The 25,173-nt window shown below is 42.4% G+C and overlaps 2 non-coding genes across 2 annotated transcripts; one reads left to right on the plus strand and one right to left on the minus strand.

Moving 5' to 3' along the window:
- Positions 1-3,999: 3,999 nt before the first annotated feature.
- On the plus strand, positions 4,000-4,090 carry trnar-ucu (transfer RNA arginine (anticodon UCU)). Its single transcript is given in 2 exon segments — positions 4,000-4,036; positions 4,055-4,090. It is a non-coding gene; the product is annotated as a tRNA-Arg (tRNA).
- Positions 4,091-19,789: 15,699 nt separating this feature from the next.
- On the minus strand, positions 19,790-19,863 carry trnai-aau (transfer RNA isoleucine (anticodon AAU)). The gene has a single exon. It is a non-coding gene; the product is annotated as a tRNA-Ile (tRNA).
- Positions 19,864-25,173: the final 5,310 nt, after the last annotated feature.

Here is a 25,173-nt window from a genome sequence, read left to right on the forward strand (position 1 = left end):
CGTACATTTTGTTGTCTCAAATTTGCATAGTAGTTATGCTAATCAAATATAATTTTGCTTAGCAACACGAGTTGCTTGATTAGCAACTTAAATTGGTCTACCAATTATCAAAAGTGGTGATTATTTGTTCTCACACAAACCCGCAGCGCAGCCAAGTACTCGGATATGGGCGTGTCTGGTGTAATTGGAAAGCTACAGCCCTGCCCTGTATGAGTGACAGACCCGCTGGCCAATGAGGGACGGGATTCGGGTAACAGGGCACGGAGTGCGGGCCGCCTCTCGGGCGTCACAATAAAATAAAAAAAATACGCGTATCTTAAAGGGGAGGTACCTCAGCATTGCTTATACGCATTTTTGATGCTTGATTTGGGACGGAAAAACGTATTTTAATGCATCGCAGAATCAGCGAATCGATGAAGAAAATACATCGCAAATGGAGGTGAATTTGTCTCACATTTTGCGATGTGAACCCTGACAAAATGTTCACTGCAACTGAGGTCTTAAATTGCTTAATTGAATCCTTAATTGACCTAACAAAGCAATATACCATTCAATTAAGTAATTAAAACCTAAATTGGAACAAAAACCAGCAGGGCAGGGGGTACTCCAGGACCGGTTTGAAAACCCATGATCTAACCCATAGCAGCCTAATGTGTGGTATTTCTAGCTACTGGGAAGGGTGCTATTTTATTGTGTATGTATTCACACTGAAATTCAGACGTTGCATTACGGGTTCGCCATCCCTGCCATAGTGTGTGTGTGTGTGTGTGTGTGTGTGTGTGTGTGTGTGTGTGTCAGTCCGACAGAGCAGAGCAGCGGCTGCAGCTGCGTGATTTCCAATGACACCGACACGTTCAAAAGAACCGTAACGTCGGAGCTCATCAATACTACAGTCTTTAATCATTTAGCACCGGGGCCCGTTTAATACCGGGTTGGTACACAGCCCTTCTCATGGCCAGTGAAGCAGTGTTTTTTTTTCTTATCTAGTGAAGTGAATGTGCTAACGTTACTTAAAGGTTAAGCTTTCTAGCTGACGTTTTATTTGCGAGTCTACCAGCTCCTCACTTTTGCCATGTTCAGCTTCGCCTATCATACCTGGTGTTCATGCTTTGCAAGAAATGTGGCCATTGCCTCTCTGCTTCTTTCGATTCCTTTTCCTCTCTGTCCCCTGATTTTTGCCTTTGGTGAGGCATTTTGACTCGCTAGTCAGTTTCCGCTTTGCTGAGCTGCAAAATGCACATCAGTGTGTTCCGCACATCTGACTGGCCAAGTGTTTCGACCGCACCATTTTCACAATAACAGCGGGGGAGTGGGGTATCAGATGTCCCGCTGCGTGAGGCTTCCTCTAGTTCAACTGCGTGTTGAGCTTTCTTTTCATACTTTCCCTACCATGGAAGATACTCTCAAAAAGTGGATACAAAATATTTGGTGTGAGCAGTTCAGCATAACCCCTCATACTATCGTCTGCAGTCGCCACTTTCAAGAGGAAGATATGAGTGAGCCTAAGCTCCAGGCTAAACGGTCCCGAATTAATAAATTGGACAGTTTACTGTACAACCATGATAATAAGAAATCAATTCTGTACAACATGAAAAACAGGACAAAAATCATTTCACTGATTCTAGGATTTTGAAAATGGGGCGGGGGCCATAAGGAGGCCATGATTATTACAGAGAGGTCTGCTAGGGGGGTCTGGGGGCATGCTTTTAAAATTGGTTTTAAAAACTCAGTTTGTAAGTCAAGATTGAAGCAAATTACAAGGATAAGCTGGGCTATTCATAACAATCCAGCATTAATGTACCACCATATTTGCTACCATTTGCTAGTGACAAATGTATTTTAAAATGAACACAATAGACAACGGTGATGCCTTCTTGCCATGAACACAAGACAATACAGACAACTTTTCCACCCGCCTCACCCCCAAAAGTGCTTCAATATGGACACATTCCTTGAGCATGTGTTCAGTGCAAGAGGGAATGGTATTAGTGAACAAAATAGGGTCCCCTTAATATGCAAAAATAAAGAAAATGCCTGACTGGAGAGAATGGGTACACAACTCCCCCCAACATCACTAGAATGCATCTTTAACACTGTATGTTAAGAAGTACCTTTTACAACAAAGTGTTATGACGTCAAACAAGTATTTACATGCAAAACAAAATCTATGTATTAATGTCTGAACAATAAGTTATGAGTGTAACATTCAATCCCTGGACCCTTATGTAACATTATATACTGTGCAAATATATACAAATAGGTCAAATAAAAAACAGCACTTATTTGTTCAATACATGGCAAAAAGGTGCTAAAATGATTTACCAAGAAAAGAACACAAAAACTTGTGAGCTAAAACATATTTTTTTAACAATCAATAACAAACAATAAATAACATTAACGATTAGTATTATTTTTACTAAAAAGAAAATCATATTTGTTTTAGTTAATATGATTAATGTATATAAAAAGTATTTACTTTGAAAAACCACACTATTAAATGAAAATACATTTTAACACTATAACAAGGTAATATAGTACAAATATAACTGAAGAAACAGTAACAGCTAAACACTCAAAGATAGAGGAGGAGCAACCTCCTCTGCCTCTGTGGACCAGCCTCCTCTGATGTATGGTAACCCTAAACTAGCTATCACCATTCATCAAATTGTCAGTGTCATAGCAGAAATAAAATCCAGCACAGCAAGAGTATTTCAATGGTCAACTTACTGCGCACTGTCTGGTCCTGAGACTGACCTGCAGTGCGCATTGGAGAGCAGAGCGCAGCAGCAGGTGTGTTTGATCCAGAACTGCTCTCTCGCACCTCTATGCACCAGCCTCCTCTGGTATGTAGGTAGGTAGCAGTGGCCACACTGAACACAGGGCCCGATCTGTAATCAATGTATACCAGTGATGGCACCAGTGACTTTTCTAGTCTTAAACCCCCCCCACCAAGAATTGGGTCTGAGTTCATGGTCATTGTGCTTGTACATTAGTGTATGCGTACAGTTACAATTTACAGTATCCTTGTATGTGCTCGCTTTGCTTTGTGGAATGATGTTCGTTGCTTTATTGTTGTGTGTTTCAGATGATCATTTTATCATTTTCAGAGTTAACATAACTATAGATTCAGCAATAATTTGGTGTTCATATGTGTGTAGTGTTATCGCTATTCAATATAGTGTGCCCAGTGTGCATAATGAGAAACATGTTCAGCTCATCTGCTCTGATGTTATGGATATCAAAAATGTCAACCCTCCACAGACACACACACACAGAGACACAGACACAGACGCACTAATAGGGACAAATTTTACTCCCTCAATAAACAGGCGGACAAGGAATAATCAGGACCTGATTTAACTGAAATAATACCAAAAAAGTTTATTGAGCTACAACGAAGCGCTCCGGAGATGGTCACTGGGCAAGACACATCTAAAGTTTTTCTAAAGAACTTGCTATCATATACAAGAGGACTCCCTTTGGTTTCTGGGCAACTAGATGATGGTAATGAGGTACCTCAAACTTTAACACACACGTCTCCTGTGTCTTACATTATGTTCTTTCTATGTCCTTGGATGAAAATGTTTTTCTAAAAATCACCTGCACAGAACTACTGTACCTGTCCTCTCCGGAGCCATACACAAAGCTTAAATTCATATATGGGTTACACAATCTTGCTGCAACAATGGTGGGAATATAATATATTTGGCACTCAGACAGGGCACTGTCCCACATCACACACAGAGACACACACACACAAGCACAGACACACACAGACAGCCAGACAGACACAGACAGTGTGCTTGACAAATACTTCCCCTCACAATCAAGTCAACATGAGCCGCATTATCTAAAAGAAGAACCCATCATTTCCTTTTGTGTCAATATCAGCGAGACAGGGATTAAAAAATACATCTGAAAATGCTACTTCTACAAGCACGCTGAGATGCCCCGTCATCAGTAGGCGTGCAGAACAGTATGGTGACAAATGTCTTGCGTGGCTCTGTGGCGCAATGGATAGCGCGTTGGACTTCTAGTGAAAAGGGCAGTGGTCATTCAAAGGTTGTGGGTTCGAGTCCCACCAGAGTCAGTGCTCACTTCATGAAACTTAGAGCTTGCTGGGCTTCCTCGTGACAGCCAGAGGTATCATGCAGTCAAGTGCCTCGCTGATGCCTTCACTTCTTACTTTTCTGGAATGCCAACTTTGTCCCAAATCCTTGCTTGACTATCAAGACCTCATACGCTGCTTCTTTTCCTAGCCACTGTCACTGTACCAGTCCCCCTCCGTGTCAGTTGCATCTCCGGGAACAGCTGGATCAGGTGGCCTTGTACTTAAGGCCATGGACTACTAAGCCGTTGTATTTTGCACCCGTGGCTTTCTATCCCACCATCGTTGTGGGCATTCCTTGTTTGACATTTCTTGACGACTGACGCCGTGTACGTCCAATGGACAGTTCCAAGATTCGCAAGACAGAGCTACTTGTGCATTATTGCCCGCTTAACCTGGCTGCCTCTCGAGTGAGCAAAGCCATTTTACCAAATAGAAGAACCCATCATTTCCATCCGTCTCAAAATCAGCGAGACAGGGATTTAAAAAACACAACTGTAAATGCTACTTGTCAAATCACGCTGAGACGCCCGGTCATCTGCAGGCATGCAGAAGAGTATCTTTGTCGTACAGTTTTGTGGTTCTGTGCCACAATGGATAGTGTGCTGGACTTCTAGTGACACACACACACACACACACACACACACAGACACTACAATTCAATATTCAATGTGCAAACAAGTTTAGCCAGAAGAAACAGAACTCTTTCAATCAATAAATCATGAATATACATTACAAATCGATTCAGAATATGCATAATACAATGTAAAAGCCAGACACAGGGATGGAGAGAATCTCTGGTTCCGTTGGTGTCCGGGCTTTATTGTGGTTCACAGGGTAAACGGGACAAAATACAAGGGGTAAAAACAACCAAAACGAAACATCCACACAAAACAGGGTGCTCCGGGCAGTCAGGGTTGGGAGTGTCAGTACTCCTTCTCAGCGGGTTAGCTGCCTCCATCTGGGAAGGAGAGGGATTAAATAGAGAAGGCACAGCTGCCACTGACGTCACAATCGCCTCGGTGCTCATTGCCCGCAACCGTGAGTCCACAGCCTGTTAGCGAGGGAGTGACAACACAGCTGTGGCACATGAGCACCTCATCAGCAGACGTCAGCAGCAGCCGTGCCGTGACAGACAGCGGCCTGTCACATACAATTGTATATTTCCTGCATTCCGTTCCTGCACTCTCTCATTCACCCATTCTAGCTGAGGCAGCCAGTGAGCCCACACACGTGCTATCCCTTCCTCTTCCTCTCACTTCACTGCTATATCAGCGATGACATCATAGAAATCTCTCACCTGACAGCAATGACATTACAGAGCACATACATTATGTCTCTCGCCACACTGTCAGTGTTGACTTTCTCGCTCAGTATGCCAGCTCTCCCGGAAACACTGCAATACGTGGATGAGTTTGTACCATTTTTGGATGCTCTACCCTGCTGGGGCGGAGCTGTGATCCAGCTGAAAAGCAGGTCAGGCATGTGGGCACCTGGGCAGCGAAAGATGTATTCGTAATGAAGAGAAACCCAGGTCCAACCCTCCGGTCCAGCCACAGACAGCCACAGAAGTAGTATAGATGGCGGCATGACTTATTTTGACAGCTGGAAGTCCCGCCCTCCCTATGAACCTTTGAACGGGAACTCCTCTCTCCTTCCCAGCACCCCCCTTGGGTTACCATTTGACCCTCCCTTGTCAGCCATCTTGGATGATATCGGCTATTTTGGATGTCAGCCATCTTGGCTGATATCGGCCATTTGTAAGGTCATAGGTCATCTGGTAAGATGGTAGCCATTTTGTTAGGGTGACATCCATCATGGTGAGTGTCCAAGTGCACCTCACCCTGCTGGTGTGGAGATGTAACGTTTAATAGCGTAAACTGTGTTTTTAAGGTTATATTGTTTTCATGATACTGTGTTGGAAAATTAAGAAATAAGAAAATAAAAGTTTTATATATTTTAGGTTATAATGTTTTATGATACTGTTTAAGTAAATAAAAAGAATAAGTTATATATATATATATAGGTTATATTGTTTTATGAAACTGTTTTGGTAAATTAAAAAATAAGAAACATTTTATATATATATATATATATATATATATAAGTTTATATAGAGAATAAGAAAATAGAAGTTTTAAATACATACATATATATATATATATATATATATATATATATATATATATATATATATATATATATATAAGATTATATTGTTTTATGATACTGTTTTAGTAAATAAAAAGAATAAGAAAAGTTTTAAATATATATATATTTAAGGTTATATAGAGAATAAGATAATAAAAGTTTTATATTTTATTTTAGGTTAAAATGTTTTATGATTTGTTTTAGTAAATTAAAAAATAAGAAAAATAAAAGTTTTATATATATACAAGATTATATTGTATACATTTAAGAAAAATAAAAGTTGTAAATACACATATATATTTTATTTTAGATTATGTTTGATTATACTGTTTTAGTAAATTAAAAAATAAGAAAAATAAACGTTTTATATATATTTAAGGTTACAATGTTTTATGATACTGTTTTAGTAAATTAAAAAGGAATATGAATATTTACTCAGAGTGGGATTTGAACCCACATGTGTTTTTAGTTTATATGTTTTATGATTAGGCTTAGGATGATACTGTGTTTGCAAAATAAAAAGGTAAGAAAAAATCAATTAAGAAATGTATAGACTTACATATATTGCATGTCATTACATATATATTTAAGCAAACACAGATAAACACACATACCTATATCTCTTTAGTTTATATTTATCAATAGACAATAGAGAACAACAGTGAAATGTATAGAATTATATCTGTACATTTTGACCAGCACTGTACTTATTATATTTGTTACATTAGTGAATGCTCAAACGTAGCCTTAACATGTATCATATTTAAGAATATACTGCATTTCATTCCATTACACACACACACACACACACACAAACATATATATATATATCTTGTTAGGTTTTATTTATCAATAGACACTAAAGACATGCACACCACTTTTCTTAGAGAGACACAGTGAAGCACTATTTGTGAATACTCATATGTAATAAATAATATATGTATATATGATTTGTTTGTGCTTTAATGTATAGAATTAATAAAATACACACACACACACACACACACACAATGGTGACTTTTATTGTGACAAACAAGCATTTTACAACATGGAACATAGTCAGAAGTAGAAAAAGATACTCCATGAAATGTTTTATAGATACTTGTAATCATTAATTTCTTGTTCACAACACCAACATTGGACAGAAAGAAACACTGACCTGTACAGAGTAATGTCATTTCCAGCATATTCCATATATATTCTATTCAGTCTTTCACTCTTGGCTTCTTTTTCAAAGTTATACCAGGTTCTGGTGACAAAGTACATCAGGTATCTATTGTAAATAAAGTGAGAAACACTTAAGTTTCTATTCCTTTGGAAATACCTTATTTTTCAAACCTACAAATACATGGTGACAACTGCAAGCATGACACACATACAAAACACAGAAATAGGGACCACATTGCAAGGATATAATAAGCACAAATAGTATTTTACTGCAAATTTTAAGTTTTGTAAAATTATTTATATAACTTCTAGGAGTAATCTGCAAACTACATAGTGAAAATGCAATCAGTCTTCAGGAAACACTCACAGCAGACTGAAATAAGCACAACGTCATATTTATATGAACCAAAACTGCATTCTACTAAACCCTGAAACTCTGAAAAATCACTACAAACTCTGTGTTTTGTAAAATGGCTTATTTCACAGACACAGAAACAAATAGGCTCACCCTCAACATATTCCAACACTTGTTATGATGTAAACTTAAAGGTTTACCAGTAGTACAGGGGTATTATTAATCTATTCATGCAACTTTTAGACACTTGTCTACTACAGAGCTAACAACTGCATTGATAGCGGGTAGCAGGGCTTTGACAATGCTGTGCGGTGGGGTTTAAAATGACTTTGTAGGCCAGGGCTTCAAAACCTTACCCCATTTTAACATTTTCAAATTAGCCTCCAACCCGTAAAATACTAAGACATGTTTTTTTGTATCATATGTATCATGTTGTATTACTATGTACATTAATGTGGTTTATAATTTTGATTTAATTTGACATAATTTTATCATATTTTTAATTACAAATTCATATATATAAATAACAAATACTATATAATAATAGTAATAATAATGCAAAAACATATTAAGCAATCATATTTTTACTTACAAAATAATATATATAAAATAACAATATCGAGCGTGGTATTGACGGTATGGAGAGACCCCGTTCCTCCTCCTCCCGTCCCCGCTGCTGTGCCACGTGTGGCCACCGCATGCTACCGGCTTGGAGTGGTGACGTGATCTGCCCCCTCTGTCAGGGACCGGACCCGCGGGGTCCTAGTCACGTCCTGAAAGACAGGGGGCGAGATGCTGCACCAAGATGGACCAGATCTGTGCCCTACTGGCTGCTCAAGGTTTATTTAGCCGCCCTCTCCTCATGTCATGTCAGGATTGATGGCGAGCCTCCGGACCCTCATTTTTTAGCAGCGCAGTTTCTGAAAGGTGCACGTAGGCAGAGGCCTACCCACGCTCCTTCTTTGCCCGCATGGCGCCTTAATGTAGTGCTGGACACGCTTTCTAAGGCCCCATTTGAGCCCTTGCAGTCATATGACTTAAGGTTTGCGTCACTGAAGACGGCATTTTTGCTGGCAATCACGTCAGCGAGTCACATGCCCTGTCTGTTCACCCTGTGTGTGTCCGTTTTGCAGGAGATGGTTCCAGGGTTACACTTTGACCTAATCCTGCATTCCTCCCGAAGGTGCTGTCTCCTTTCCATATCAACAGGCCTATTGAGTTGATGGCTTTCCATCCTCCACCCTTCTCTTCGGAGGAGGAGAGTAGGCTACACCTGTTGACCTGCTGCGGGCTCTCAGGTGCTATTTGAAGCGCACCAAGGACATTCGATGTTCGGACCAATTGTTTGTGGCCGGGCGCTTTCAAAGCAGTGCCTCTCGCACTGGATTGTGGACACCATTACCACGGCTTATGAGTCAACTGGAGCCCCAGTGCCTGAACACCTGGTGGCCTACTCGACTCAAGGTGTAGCCACGTCGTGGGCCCTTTTTCCAAGGCGCCCCACTGGCAGACATCTGTGCGGCTGCGAGTTGGGTCTTGCCGCACACCTTTGTTCGGTTGTACAGGCTGGACGTGACGGGCCCAGTTCCTTCTATTGGGAATCCGGTGTTGGCTTCAGCTGAGTCGCAGTAGCCTGTTAGGCACTGGCTCCTGGCTTTTCTATCCCTGTCTGCCCCTGTTGAGCATGCTTGGGAAAAGCAATGCAGAACCGTTGTCCCTTCCTACCAGACTGTGACTTGTATACAGTTCATTCTATAGGTGGGAGTGCATGTGTTTTTTACACGTGTACCCCGCCATTGTACATAGTTCCTTTGTCAGCAGGCCTTGGCCCCTCCCTAGCTATACTAGCTGTGCTGAGGGCCGCTGCTGCTGTATTCAGCAGTAGGCTTTGAGTTTGCTCTTGTGCCCCGCTGTGTATATAGTTCATTTATTGACATCATTAGAGCATCTGTTGCCGCTAGCTTCCGCAGTGGGTATCCTGCTCCTGTGTCATGTGTGTGGTGCATGAACTGGCTCCTGCGCCCCGCAGTGTATATAGTTCTTTAGAATATACAGTTGAGCTTGTCCGCTCCTTATTAAGTTTAGAATGGACAACTGCTCCTGTTGTTAGCGAGGGCACTCGTGCTTCGCTATGTATATAGTTCCTTTGCCAGCAGTCTGTGGCCCCGCCCTAGCTATGCTAGTGCTGAGGCCACTGCTGCGGTGTCCAGCGGAAGGCACTTGAGTTGGTTCTTGTTGGTCCACTGTGTATATAGTTCCATTATTCGTAATTGAACTATCCAGCAGTGGCTATCTAGTCTGGGTAGCCCGCTGTATGTTGAGCACGGGCTCAACGGACTGCGACCTGTGCTTATATGGTGTGGTCTGGGTATTGGCCCTGCTCCTAGCCCTGCTAGTAGAGCAGGAGACTGCTATTACTAGGCTTCATGGTAGGCACAAGGTCTTGTTGCCTGTGGATACACCATTGCTTATTTCTTCCCAGTTCAGCGTGACTGTGGTCTTCGCGTCTGAGCAGCCCAGATGTGGCCCAAGGGGCCCCTGTGGTTCTATCATAGAGTTGGTACGGCTCCTAGTAGGTTCGCCTCGGGGCAGGCTCTCTTACCAGCTCGCTGCCTCCTCCCTTGCGACGGTTTGGTTATACTGTAACACCTCCCCCTTGGGCAGTGCTTCTGACTCGAAAGATAACGATAGGTTGCGTATGAAACCCCGGTTATCTGAGAAAACAAGCACTGCCCAAGGGTTGCAAGCTCGCGCGGGAGTTCAAGCTCCCGGCAAAAAGAGGAAGTCCTTGTGCAGACGTCACCTTTTATACAAACAGGAAGTGGAAGGGTCCTGTTTGAGTGACGGGCACAAGGGCCAATGGCAGCTTTGATAGACAAAAGTCTTCGATGCGTTCCAGCGATGCACGCTGAAAACCCCTCCCCCTTGGGCAGTCCTTCTTTTCTCAGATAACCGGGGTTGCATATGCAACCTATCGTTCTTTGTCTATGGTTAAATCCCTCTCACTTTGTAACTTTTACTAGTAAGTCAAATTGAGATTTTAAAAGTTGGTACATGTGAGTCAGAGCCAAGAAGGTTGAATTCAGACTGTAGGTTGTTTATGTACATGGGTAAATTACTTTTGCTAGCCTAGTATAGTACTATATACCAATGCTTTATTGTCCTTCAGGCTAAATCATTTTGTATACCAAACAATGGTGAGTGACATATTCTGAGTAATGTACTTAAACTAGTGCTAATCATGCTCTGAAACCAACCCATAGAGAACAAGGTGAAAACTGGAATTAATGGCAAAGCACAGCCATAAACAGTCAACATAATCAAGCCCAGTTAGAAATATAGATGTCTAATTATTTTGAGCACTAATCTTACATTTCATAAAGAAAAGCATTTAATTCTTAGCAATTGTTAGGTGTATGCTGTACGTATTCCAGTTAGTTCACTGTAATGACAGAAATGAGAAGTTCATTTCTTTAGCACACTCACGGAAAACCATTTATTTTTAAACAGTTACTAGATAGCCAGTTTAGGCCTTCATCTTAGTTATTTCTAATAGCAAGAGTGCTTAAAATTATTAATTGAATTATATATCTTTGTTCCCCCTTTTTCTTACTGCTCTCATAAAATAACATTTTATTCAAGCAATAACAGGGTAGCCTAAATATACAACATATCTTAAAGTACAAGGCATCTGAAAGCTGTGTATGGTCTCAATGCATTTGATGCGGAGGATTAATTCAACTGAAAATGGTCAAAACTGTGGACTTTTATTGAATGTTAAATTTGACAGTGTTCTCTCTTAAGGACCTGTTGCCTGTGGGACGTTGCTGCTTTGGTTGTGTCCAGTGCCATTTCAGATAAGAGAGGCTCTGCAGGACAAGCAGGACAGAAACCCGTCTCACAGACACTCTGCCTGCTCTGCATCTCCATTTCCCCTCTCCACCGCACACAGCTGAACGTTATTCTGAATCTTACACAGAGCGCTCAGCTTCTGACACTGATGGCAACATGGGGCCTGGCTCCGAGCCTGAGGAAAACCATGAGGTAATTCAAACTTATTTAATTTCTATACTGTGAAATGTCAGATTGAAAGTGGTTTCTGTTCTTAATGTTTGTATTGTTTATGTATTTCATGTATTTTTGTACAGTTTTGTGTTGACGAGTCCTACATCAACATGAATGTGAATTTCAATGTGAAGAGCACGTGTCATGCTCTGTAATGCAAGGGAGCAATGAGGGGCTGTAGAGACACTCATAAGAGTAGCAGGAGCACTTTTTTATGAACTACTAATTTGTTATATTTTAATAGAATATGAAATGTAGTAGAAAGTTGTATCAGATCAGACCACTGGACAGAAACACCCCACCAAGACTGAGTTTTCATGTTTCTGCACATGTCACCTACAAACTGTTGACAGAGTGGATGAGGGTCTACAGCAGAGGTTCCCCATCCTGAGGTTGTGACAAAGTCAGGGTGAGTTTTGTTTAATATGTTTTTAAATTATTATTATTATTATTATTATTATTATTATTATTATTATTATTATTATTACATTATTATATTGTTATTTTAAATATATTATTCTGTAAGTAAAAATATGATTGCTTAATATGTTTTTGCATTATTATTACTATTATTATATAGTATTTGTTATTTATATATATGAATTTGTAATTAAAAATATGATAAAATTATGTCAAATTAAATCAAAATTATAAACCACATTAATGTACATAGTATAACAACATGATACATATGATACAAAAAACATGTCTTAGTATTTTAGGGGTTGGAGGCTAATTTGAAAATGTTACAATGGGGTAAGGTTTTAAAGCCCTGGCCTACAAAGTAATTTTAAACCCCACCGCACAGCATTGTCAAAGCCCTGCTACCCGCTATCAATGCAGTTGTTAGCTCTGTATTAGACAAGTGTCTAAAAGTTGCATGAATAGATTAATAATACCCCTGTACTACTGGTAAACCTTTAAGTTTACATCATAATTTTTGTAAGTGTTGGAATATGTTGAGGGTGAGCCTATTTGTTTCTGTGTCTGTGAAATAAGCCATTTTACAAAACATAGAGTTTGTAGTGATTTTTCAGAGTTTCAGGGTTTAGTAGAATGCACTTTTGGTTCATATAAATATGACGTTGTGCTTATTTCAGTCTGCTGTGTGTGTTTCCTGAAGACTGACTGCATTTTCACTATGTAGTTTGCAGATTACTCCTAGAAGTTACATAAATAATTTTACAAAACTTAAAATTTGCAGTAAAATACCATTTGTGCTTATTATATCCTTGCAGTGTGGTCCCTATTTCTGTGTTTTGTATGTGTGTCATGCTTGCAGTTGTCACCATGTATTTGTAGGTTTGAAAAATAAGGTATTTCCAAAGGAATAGAAACTTAAGTGTTTCTCACTTTATTTACAATAGATACCTGATGTACTTTGTCGCCAGAACCTGGTATAACTTTGAAAAAGAAGCCAAGAGTGAAAGACTGAATAGAATATATATGGAATATGCTGGAAATGACATTACTCCGTACAGGTCCGTGTTTGTTTCTGTCCAATGTTGGTGTTGTGAACCAGAAATTAATGATTACAAGTATCTATACAACATTTCATGGAGTATCTTTTTCTACTTCTGACTATGTTCCATGTTGTAAAATGCTTGTTTGCCACAATAAAAGTCACCATTGTGTGTGTGTGTGTGTGTATTTTATTAATTCTATACATTTGAGCACAAACAAATCATATATACATATATTATTTATTACATATGAGTATTCACAAATAGTGCTTCACTGTGTCTCTCTAAGAAAAGTGGTGTGCATGTCTTTAGTGTCTATTGATAAATAAAACCTAACAAGATATATATATGTTTGTGTGTGTGTGTGTGTGTAATGGAATGAAATGCAGTATATTCTTAAATATGATACATGTTAAGGCTACGTTTGAGCATTCACTAATGTAACAAATATAATAAGTACAGTGCTGGTCAAAATGAACAGATATAATTCTATATATTTCACTGTTGTTCTCTATTGTCTATTGATAAATATAAACTAAAGAGATATAGGTATGTGTGTTTATCTGTGTTTGCTTAAATATATATGTAATGACATGCAATATATGTAAGTCTATACATTTCTTAATCGATTTTTTCTTACCTTTTTATTTTGCAAACACAGTATCATCCTAACCCTAATCATAAAACATATAAACTAAAAACACATGTGGGTTCAAATCCCACTCTGGGTAAATATTAATTTTTCTTTTTAATTTACTAAAACAGTATCATAAAACAGTGTAACCTTAAATATATATAAAACGTTTATTTTTCTTATTTTTTAATTTACTAAAACAGTATAATCAAACATAATCTAAAATAAAATATATATGTGTATTTACAACTTTTATTTTTCTCAAATGTATACAATATAACCTTGTATATATATATATATATATATACACTCACCTAAAGGATTATTAGGAACACCTGTTCAATTTCTCATTAATGCAATTATCTAACCAACCAATCACATGGCAGTTGCTTCAATGCATTTAGGGGTGTGGTCCTGGTCAAGACAATCTCCTGAACTCCAAACTGAATGTCTGAATGGGAAAGAAAGGTGATTTAAGCAATTTTGAGCGTGGCATGGTTGTTGGTGCCAGACGGGCCGGTCTGAGTATTTCACAATCTGCTCAGTTACTGGGATTTTCACGCACAACCATTTCTAGGGTTTACAAAGAATGGTGTGAAAAGGGAAAAACATCCTGTATGCGGCAGTCCTGTGGGGGCGAAAATGCCTTGTTGATGCTAGAGGTCAGAGGAGAATGGGCTGATTCAAGCTGATAGAAGAGCAACTTTGACTGAAATAACCACTCGTTACAACCGAGGTATGCAGCAAAGCATTTGTGAAGCCACAACACGTACAACCTTGAGGCGGATGGGCTACAACAGCAGAAGACCCCACCGGGTACCACTCATCTCCACTACAAATAGGAAAAAGAGGCTACAATTTGCACAAGCTCACCAAAATTGGACAGTTGAAGACTGGAAAAATGTTGCCTGGTCTGATGAGTCTCGATTTCTGTTGAGACATTCAGATGGTAGAGTCAGAATTTGGCGTAAACAGAATGAGAACATGGATCCATCATGCCTTGTTACCACTGTGCAGGCTGCTGGTGGTGGTGTAATGGTGTGGGGGATGTTTTCTTGGCACACTTTAGGCCCCTTAGTGCCAATTGGGCATCGTTTAAATGCCACGGCCTACCTGAGCATTGTTTCTGACCATGTCCATCCCTTTATGACCACCATGTACCCATCCTCTGATGGCTACTTCCAGCAGGATAATGCACCATGTCACAAAGGTCGAATCATTTCAAATTGGTTTCTTGAACATGACAATGAGTTCACTGTACTAAACTGGCCCCCACAGTCACCAGATCTCAACCCAATAGAGCATCTTTGGGATGTGGTGGAACGGGAGCTTCGTGCCCTGGATGTGCATCCCACAAATCTCCATCAACTGCAAGATGCTATCCTATCAATATGGGCCAACATTTCTAATGAATGCTTTCAGCACCTTGTTGAATCAATGCCACATAGAATTAAGGCAGTTCTGAAGGCGAAAGGGAGTCAAACACAGTATTAGTATGGTTTTCCTAATAATCCTTTAGGTGAGTGTATATACAACTTTTATTTTTCTTATTTTTTAATTTACTAAAACAAATCATAAAACATTATAACCTAAAATAAAATATAAAACTTTTCTTTTCTTATACTCTTTTTATTTACTAAAACAGTATCATAAAACAATATAACCTATTGATTATATATATATATCTGTATTTAAAACTTTTATTCTCTTTTTATTTACTAAAATAGTAGCATAAAACAATATAACTTTAAATATATATATGTATTTAAAACTTTTCTTATTCTCTTTTTATTTACTTAAACAGTATCATAAAACAATATAACCTTAAAAACACAGTTTATGCTATTAAACATTACACCTCCACACCAGCAGTGTGAGGTGCCCTTGGACATTCACCATGATGGATGTCACCCTAACAAAATGGCTACCATCTTACCAGATGACCTATGACCTTACAAATGGCCGATATCAGTCAAAATGGCCGATATCATCCAAGATGGCTGACAAGGGAGGGTCAAATGGTAACCCAGGGGGGTGCTGGGAAGGAGAGAGGAGTTCCGGTTCAATGGTACATCAGGAGGGAGGGTCAAAGAGTAACCCAGGGGGGTGCTGGGAAGGAGAGAGGAGTTCCAGTTCAAAGGTACATAGGGAGGGCGGGACTTCCGGCTCTCAAAATAAGTGATGCTGCCATCTATACTACTCACAGACAGTTAGCCACAGCCACGGCTTCTTCCAATTCTCGTCAGTGTTCCAGATTCGATGTTTTTTTTCTTCAGTGACGTTGTAAACACGCACGTGGGGAGCACATCAAAACCCAGTTTTGTGATTCAGTTACAGAAACAACTGACACAGCGGAGCAGTAGGGGTTGTAACATTTTTTGGTCCAAGGTCTGGACCACAGCGACTGAGTGGTCCGGACCTCGGCACTGTGGTCCACGGAGTGGTCCCGATCACGTAACGCAAATTGGGATGGGTTTTTGTTTAGTTTTTTTGGACACACCGTATAAAACCCATTTACTGTCAAATATATTATCGACATATCCAAACTACAAACATAATGATCATAAATGTACAATATTAATAGTATAATTCTCATTTGTAACATAGCCGATAGCTGATTTCTTTTTTAATCTTATCTATCAGACAATTTGTAGGAAGCTGTGCTAACGTTACTCTGAAAAATGCGCTTACATTGAGCAACTTTGTCATTCTGAATGAAATTATTCGTTATCAATTTTTCCTCATCATGACTGAAGAGAAAAGATAGCTTATTTAGAATCTTATCTTTAATTTAATGTCAGCCTATTTACATGTCCTCTGTTTGCGCTCTGCCAAGAAATGTTTTATCAACTTTTTTGGTTAAACCATATCTTCCTTATTTTATCACTGTGAGATCTAGCAACATTAAAAACAAAAGCATAGGTTGTTTTGTTTATGTATGGTTAACATTGTAATAGTTGGTATTTTAAAGAGAGATTATAAGAGATGTATTAACGTATTGATCATCTGATGCCCTTTGTCTTTTCTTGAAGGATAATGTCATTATGAAGAAGATAAAACTTTTTTTTTTTAAACACCTCCCCCCAGCAGGATTTGGGTCGCCTCCGCACTGTTTCTGCTGAAACAAAAAAACAAGTGTCAATCTCTGCAGGAATCTACTCCGGCTCCCCCTTCTGGTGATGAAGAGGAACCCGAGTCCAAGATGCTTCCAACCAGCCCTCAGGCGCTCCCTTCGGCTGTAGGTCACGCTCCAGGGGGCCGGGGGAGTTAAGAGGGTGTCACTGGACGGGGACGACAAACGCCTCCAGTGACAGACGGACGCACACAGAGAGAGAAAGAGACAGAGAGAGAGAGTTGCACTTCCTCCTGCAATGCAATAAATATGCCCAAAATAAGGGACACATTCCTTAACAAAATAATGAATGCCACCCTACCTTTGACAAAACTGAGAAAAAATAAAAATGGTCAGTCCTCCTGGAGGAGGGACACACAGCCTCCCTGGCTGCCCAATATGTCACCGCCTGCCACAGCCTGAGGGGCACAGTGACACATGAGCACCAGCTGTAAATAAAATGTAAATACTCATTTGTAATGCATGTCATTGTATTTCCAAAAAGGAATCTGTAAACACTAAACCTATTTTCTTTAATTCTATGTATTAAGGATCATTTTTAGTTTATTACATTTTGTTTTTCTGTACTTTTATACATCTTATTGTGATTTTGGCAGGACGCTGTCTGTCACGGCATGGCTGCTGCTGACGCACACTAATTAGGTGCTCATGTGTTGCAGCCGTGTTGTCCGCTGCTTCGCAGACAGCTTGTGAGCTCACGGCTGCAGGCAATGATCACTGAGGCGACTGTGACGTCATTGGCAGGTGTGCTTCATCTATTTAATCCCTCTCCTTCCCCGAGGGAGACTTTATTGTGACTGCCCGGAGCACCCTGTTTGTGTGGATGTTTTGTGTGCTGGTTTTGCCTTGTTTTCCCCTTTTTGTGTTTTTTTCTGTTGGACTATTGTGAACCCCAATAAAGCTCGGACACCGCCGGAACCCGAGACTCTCTCCGTTTATTGTGTCCGGCATTTACATTTGGTGGCCAATGTGGGGAAGCTTTGTGACATACTTACCCTGAACTCTGTACCCGGAAGGACAGCTATGGAGGCGTCTCCAGTGGAACAGTTGTTGGCCCCAGTGGTGAAGCTGCAGGCTCAAAAACAACAAACTCTCGAGACGCTTGTCCAGCAACTTCAAGTACCAGCTCCTGCACCTAACCCTGCTGTTTACCGCAGCAAACCCGGCTTGGGCAGGTCTGCAGATTCCAAAGATGGGACCGGAGGACGACCCAGAGGCTCTGAATTTCTGTCCAATATTAAAGATCCTAGGCTCTCATTGTCTGATTTGGCTGGGGCACAATTGGGACATGTCTCTGGGGACCGATCACCATTAGTGACTGCAGGTGATGAGAGGGGCAGGGACAGCCTTCCCTCTGACTCCAGTCGTGTAGCAGCCAACAGTACCCTGTTGGACCCAGGGGAAGGAACGAGTTCTGGGACTCACCTCCTCTCTCCTTCTTCCAGTGGAAGGCCCGACACTGGATCCCGCCTTCAACCGGGTTTCCGATTTCGCTATGGACCAGACACAGGATGATGCCCTGGGACATATATATGACCAGGTCAGAGTTGTTGATGGTTGCATAGTGAATACACAGAGGGCACTTTGTGTTTCTCTCCAAACCAGCAGCCAAACCGATCATGCTGGATGATGTTGCAGACAGAATAACGTTCACCACGGTGCCTCCACACTCTTTCACGAATACCAATCGAGCTGCACGGTGCTGGGCTGTGAGCACAGGTCCCACTAGAGGATGACGGGCCCTCGTGCCACCCTCATAGAGTCTGTTTCTGACAGTTTAGTCAGAAACATGCACACCAGTAGACTGCTGGAGGTCATTTTGGAGGGCTCAGGCAATGCTCCTCCTGTTCCTCCTCGCACAAAAAAGCAGATACTGGTCCTTCTGGTTCTTCTGATAGCACGGATGAATGTGCCATACTGGAGGAGCTGGACTACCTGTGCAACCTGAATGGGCTGCAGGGAGCGCCTCATAATACCAGTAGTGACAAGGACACTAGCAAAAGGCAAAACTAGAGAAGAATCAGTCAGGAAGGATAAGGAGAGAGCAATCGTCTGTGGCCACCACCTGCAAAACCATTCCCTTTTTGGGGTTGTCTTGCAGTTGCCTCTCTCCGGTGCACCTGCTGTCACTTTAATTTGCACCAAAAAAGGAGAGAGTGATTCACCACCGCTTTGGATTCTTAACTGTACAGATTGATATGCCTGAAGTGTAATTGACTTGGTGTTATGCTGTGATGATTACTTGTTCCCTTATTTTTTTGAGAGGTGTATTATAGAAATAGCCTTGAGAATGCGGCCACAGAATTGCGGGAATCCGTGACTTTCAACACTTATGCAACCGAGTCGAGGTGACCAACAGCTTAATGTCTGGTTGGCACCATGGCTTAGATGTGCCATTCATGAAACTTGCGTTGATTCTTGAAGCCACTGGCATTGCTTCCCTCTCCAAGTCTGTGTAATAAGGAATTGGTAGGAGCCCACGAGTTGAAACTATCAGAGGACAGAATGCAAATGAAGTGTTCTGAGAAAAGCAAAGCGGCGAAAGGACATTTTCCCGTGTGCATGTAGATGGCCGACTTTGACAGTGCTTTATGAAGTCTTGTGGATCCTACCACTGCTTAAGTGCACTACTACGCTTGCCTTCAGGGAGTTTCATGTCAAACATTCAAAAAACAGGACTCCAACTAGACGGATGAGCACCTACGATCGGTCTTGGCCGATGTGGGGATCGAACCCAAGACCTTGGCGTTATTAGCACCACGCTCTAACCAACTGAGCTAACCGGCCATCAAAAGGAGTCTCTCTGCCAGGCATTTCCTCATGTTTATGTAATTTGGCTGCAAAATGCATTACACACAAGTGTGAAAAGAACACTTTTGCAATTCCTAGCATTGGTGATGCTATAAATCAATCTGTCAGGAGTGGGATTTGAACCCACGCCTCCATCAGGAGACCAGAAAACCCTTCTACACTCTTCAAGGGAACAACACCATAAGTCTGGCAAATTAGACCACTCGGCCATTCTGAGATGATGTATACGTCCACCGCGAGATTATATACTGATCAAGAAAACTGCGGGAACACTTAAATCACACATCGGATCTCCGTGATCAAAATCTAGGAAACCTCAAGATCTTCACCGTACATTGCATAATTCGTAACTCTCCCACCTCCATGCTTTTGAGACTGTACTGGGAGACACAGCAAACTTTCTTCAGACGGCACGTATGGATGTGCCATACTGGAGGAGCTGGACTACCTGTGCAACCTGAATGGGCTGCAGGGAGCACCTCATAATTCCAGTAGTGACAAGGACACTAGCAAAAGGCAAAACTAGAGAAGAATCAGTCAGGAAGGATAAGGAGAGAGCAATCGTCTGTGGCCACCACCTGCAAAACCATTCCCTTTTTGGGGTTGTCTTGCTGTTGCCTATCTCCGGTGCACCTGCTGTCACTTTCATTTGCACCAAAACAAGAGACAGTGATTCACAACCGCTTAGGCTTCCTAACTGTACAGATTAATATGCCTGAACTGTAACTGACTTGGTATTATGCTGTGATGATTACTTGTTCCCTTATTTTTTTGAGAGGTGTATTATAGAAGATAGCCTTGAGAATGCGGCCACAGAATTGCGGGAATCCGTGACTTTCAACACTTATGCAACCGAGTCGAGGTGACCAACAGCTTAATGTCAGAAAATAAAAGAACACTTTTGCAATTCCTAGCATTGGTCATGCTATAAATCAGTCTGTCAGAAGTGGTATTTGAACCCACGCCTCCATCAGGAGACCAGAAAACTCTTCTACACTCTTCGAGAAAACAACTGCATTTCCGTCCTTGCACTCTCTCATTAATCCAATCTTGCCCAGTCAGCGAGAGAAGCCATGTACATGCTTTGCCTTCCTCTCCCTCTCCCTTCACTGCCAGTTCAGCGATGACATCTCAGAACTCTCTCACAGCTGACTTCTATGACATCACAGAGTGCATCAATTCTGTGGCTTCTCATCTGTCGCCACACTGTCAGGGTTGACTTTCTCACTCACTATGCCAAGCTTTCTCGGAAACACTGGAATACGTGGATGAGTTTGTACCACTTTTGGAGGTTTTGCCCACCTGGGGCGAGGCTGTGATCCAGCTGAAAAGCAATTCGGGCATGTGGGCAGCGAAAGATGTATCTGTGATGAAGAGAAACCCAGGTCGATGATGTTTCCAATCAGCCCCATCGGTCCAGCCACAGACACACACACAGACAGCCACAAGCACAGACTGCCACAGACACACAGACAGCCACAGATAGACAGACAAACACACAGACAGTGTGCCTGACAAAAACTTTCCCTCACAGTCAAGTCAACATGAGTCGTATTATCTAAAAGAAGAACCCATCATTTCCTTTCATCTCTATATCAGAGAGAGCGATTAAAAAAACACATCTGTAAATGCTACTTGTACAAGCACGCTGAGATGCCCCATCATCAGTAGGCATGCTCTGTGGCGCAATGGATAGCGCGTTGGACTTTTAGTGAAAAGGGCAGTGGTCATTCAATGGTTGTGGGATCGAGTACCACCGGAGTCAGTGCTCACTTCATGACCCGGAGGCTTTTCTTACCATCTTCAAGCGCACTGCCCGGTGTTGCGACTGGCCGGAGTCGGAGTGGGCGGTACGCCTGGCTCCCCTGCCACCCGAGTGCTTCGTCCCGAGGATGCCCTAGACTACAAAAGTCTGAGGGACAGTGTCCTGGACCGGGTCGGTCTGACGTCGGACGGCCAGCGCCGAAAGCTCAGAAGCCTCCGGTTCGAACCTGGCTCCCGGTGCCTGCCACCGCTGGCTCAAGCCACGGAAGTTGCCGACCTGGTGGCCTTGGAGCAGTTCATCTGCCATCTCCCACGTCCAACCTGAAGGCTGGCACCAGGCTGGCAGAGAACCATCATTGCCCGGGACGATGCCACCTTCTGATGCCCGACGGCGGGCACCCTCCCTTCCATTCCCAAGACCCCCTCTGACCCGACTGTCCTGGATACCAGCATGTTGCCAAACACCACACCTAAACATGTTTCTCCCCGACCCACTTCCCCTTCTCGCCTTGCCTGTCCCAAAAACAAATCTGCCTCCTTAGCTCCTTCTTTTTCTCTCTCCCCCGGCAGTGTGTGGTCCCCTGGAAAAACCACGGTGACGTTGCGGGCAGCCTGGACATCGCCCGGCCGGGTGCTCGCTAGTGAAAACAATCTATCTAATATTAAGGATCATAGGCTCTCATCTGATTTGGCTGGGGCAGGTCACCTGTGTCGTGACAAGACCTTAAGCCGGATAATGGACCGATTCTTCTGGCCAGGCATCAAAAAGGAGGTAGAAAGATGGTGTGCTGCCTGTCCGGAGTGCCAGAAGACCAATGCCAGTGCAGTACCGTGGGCTCCGCTGGTACCGCTGCCTCTCATGGAGATACCATTTGAGCGCATTGGGATGGATTTGATCGGTCCGTTGGAGAAAAGCTCCGCGGGGTATCAATTTGTGCTGGTCATAGTAGACTATGCCACTCGGTACCTGGAGGCAATTCGTCTACGGACAATGTTAGCGACTAGGATCGCCGAGGAGCTGTTTAAGGTCTTCACTCGGGTGGGGATCCCAAAGGAAATCCTGACAGATCAGGGCTCTCCATTCATGTCACGCGTGATGCGAGACCTCTGTAGGCTGCTGGGGATAAAGTCCATCAGGACCTCAATCTATCATCCCCAGACAGACGCCCTAGTGGAGCTCTTTAATAAAACCCTAAAGAACATGATCTGTAAGTTTGTGAGCACAGACGCTTGGGACTGGGACAAGTTATTGCCACCCCTGCTGTTCGCTGTACGCAAGGTGCCCCAGACATCCACTGGCTTCTCTCCCTTCGAGCTGCTGTACGGGAGGCGGCTGAGGGGCATCCTCGACTTAATAAAGGAGGACTGGGAGGCGACCGCCCCCTCCCAGACCTCTATGGTATAGCACATCCTGGACCTGAGAGATCGGCTATCGGCACTGGGGAAACTTGCACAGTTGCATCTCTTACAGGCCCAGGAGCGACAACAGCGCATGTACAACAGGAGAGCCCGGTTACGATCGTTCACCCAAGGACAAGGTACTGGTGTTATTCCCAAATTCAACATCTAAACTGCTGGCTAAGTGGCAGGGACCCTTTTTGGTCACACGCCGCTTAGGGGATGTTGATTATGAGGTGTGTCGCCCAGATCGTCGGAGGTAAAAGCAGATCTATCATCTGAACATGCTGAAGAAGTGGCGAGAGCAGGAAGCATTGGGTGCTTTTAGTTCCCCCCACAATAAAGAGTCTGAAGCCGCTGTTTCTGAGGTTCGCACTGAACTCAATTTAACAAACGCCCATTTAACAAACGCCCAGAAACAGCACGTTTGCTCTTTATTGTGCCGCTTCCAGCATGTCTTTTCTCACCGACCCGTGCTCACACCTCTCATTGAACACCACATCCACACAGCACTGGACCACTGCGTGCGTGTCAAACCCTATCGCACCCCCTATTACAAAAAGTAGGCTGTCAATGAAGAGGTGCAGAAGATGTTGGAGCTGGGAGTCATTGAAAAGTCACAATCGGAATGGTGTAGCCCTATAGTCTTGGTGCCAAAGCCTGACGGCAGCACTAGATTCTGCGTTGATTATAGGGAGCTCAATGCAGTGTCTAGGTTTGATGCCTATCCGATGCCCCGTGTGGATGAGTTGCTGGATCGGCTGGGCACTGCTCACGGAAAACCCGGGCAAGTGAACAGTTGGGAGGAGGGAGACCAAGTATCTGGGGTACCTCTTAGGAGGGGGGCAGGTACGGCCAGTCGTTGACAAGGTGACCGCTATTGCCTCCTGTCCGCCTCCTAAGTCCAAAAAGGAAGTTCGGCAGTTTTTGGGGTTTTCCGGGTATTATCGCCAGTTTCTGCCGGACTTTGCCACCCTGGCTTACCCCCTGACCGAACTGACGCGAAAAGGTGCTCCAGATACGGTCCAGTGGACGGAGCAGTGCCAGGTGGCTTTCCAGGCGATTAAGGACCGCCTCTGCCAACACCCTTTTTTTAAATGCCTTGACTTCTCTCTCCCTTTCATTCTACAGACCGACGCCTGAGAAGTTGGAGTGGGCACGGTCCTGTCCCAGAGTGTTGGGGGTCAGGAACACCCCGTCCTCTATCTAAGCAAACAATTATCGCCCAGGAGCGTAAATATAGCCCCATTGAAAAGGAGTGTCTCGCTATAAAGTGGGCTGTGCCCTGTTTATTTAATCCCTCTCCCTCCCCGACGGAAGCAGCTAACCGACAAGAAGGTGGACTGAGTCTATTACCCCTGTCTGCCCGGAGCACCCCGATTGTGGACACTTTTTGCTTTTGCTTTTGATTTTGTTTTTGTTTTGTATCTCCGCCCTTTTTTGACATACCTGAACAAAATAAAGCCCGGACACAACCGAAACCGGAGACTCTCCCTCTCTCTCTCCCCGTTATTTGTGTCCGGCTTTCACAGTAGGCTATTCAAGAAGGGGGGCTCAAAGATGGCCAGATATAAATTTATCTATTTTATTTTATTTTATTTATTGTGCTTTGTTGGCACAGTGTTTAATGTTCAGTCTTAAATACATATTTTTTAATTGTAGTTTTGTAATTGATTTTGTCTTTGAAAAGCAAGACAAAATAATAAAAAGCACATTTTAGACTATTTAATTTATGCAATGGTGAAAAAATTGTCAAAATAACTGAAATGTAAAAAACAACAAACAAAAAAAAACTATCAAAACAATCTGATGCATTTATAAGAACAATAACGGTCAATGCATTTGACAAATAAAAAAAACATCAAAACATTCAAAAACAGTGAAACCAGTGCTATTTAGAAATAATTAATACAATCATTTCCATAATTTCTTTACGTACTGTTGGAAATATACCATCTGGCCCAGGTGATTTGTTTGTTTTTAATTCTGCTAGTCCCTTTACTACCTCCTCCTCATTTATCCTGATCTCTCTTAGGGTTTGACTGGACTGGTTGTTAACCTGTGGCATGTTATCTGTTTTTTCTTTAGTAAAAACCTCAATATCGTCAGCTCAGCATACCTTAG

This window comes from Amia ocellicauda, chromosome 12 (assembly GCF_036373705.1).
Source record: "Amia ocellicauda isolate fAmiCal2 chromosome 12, fAmiCal2.hap1, whole genome shotgun sequence".
In the NCBI taxonomy this organism is placed as follows: Eukaryota; Metazoa; Chordata; class Actinopteri; order Amiiformes; family Amiidae; genus Amia; species Amia ocellicauda.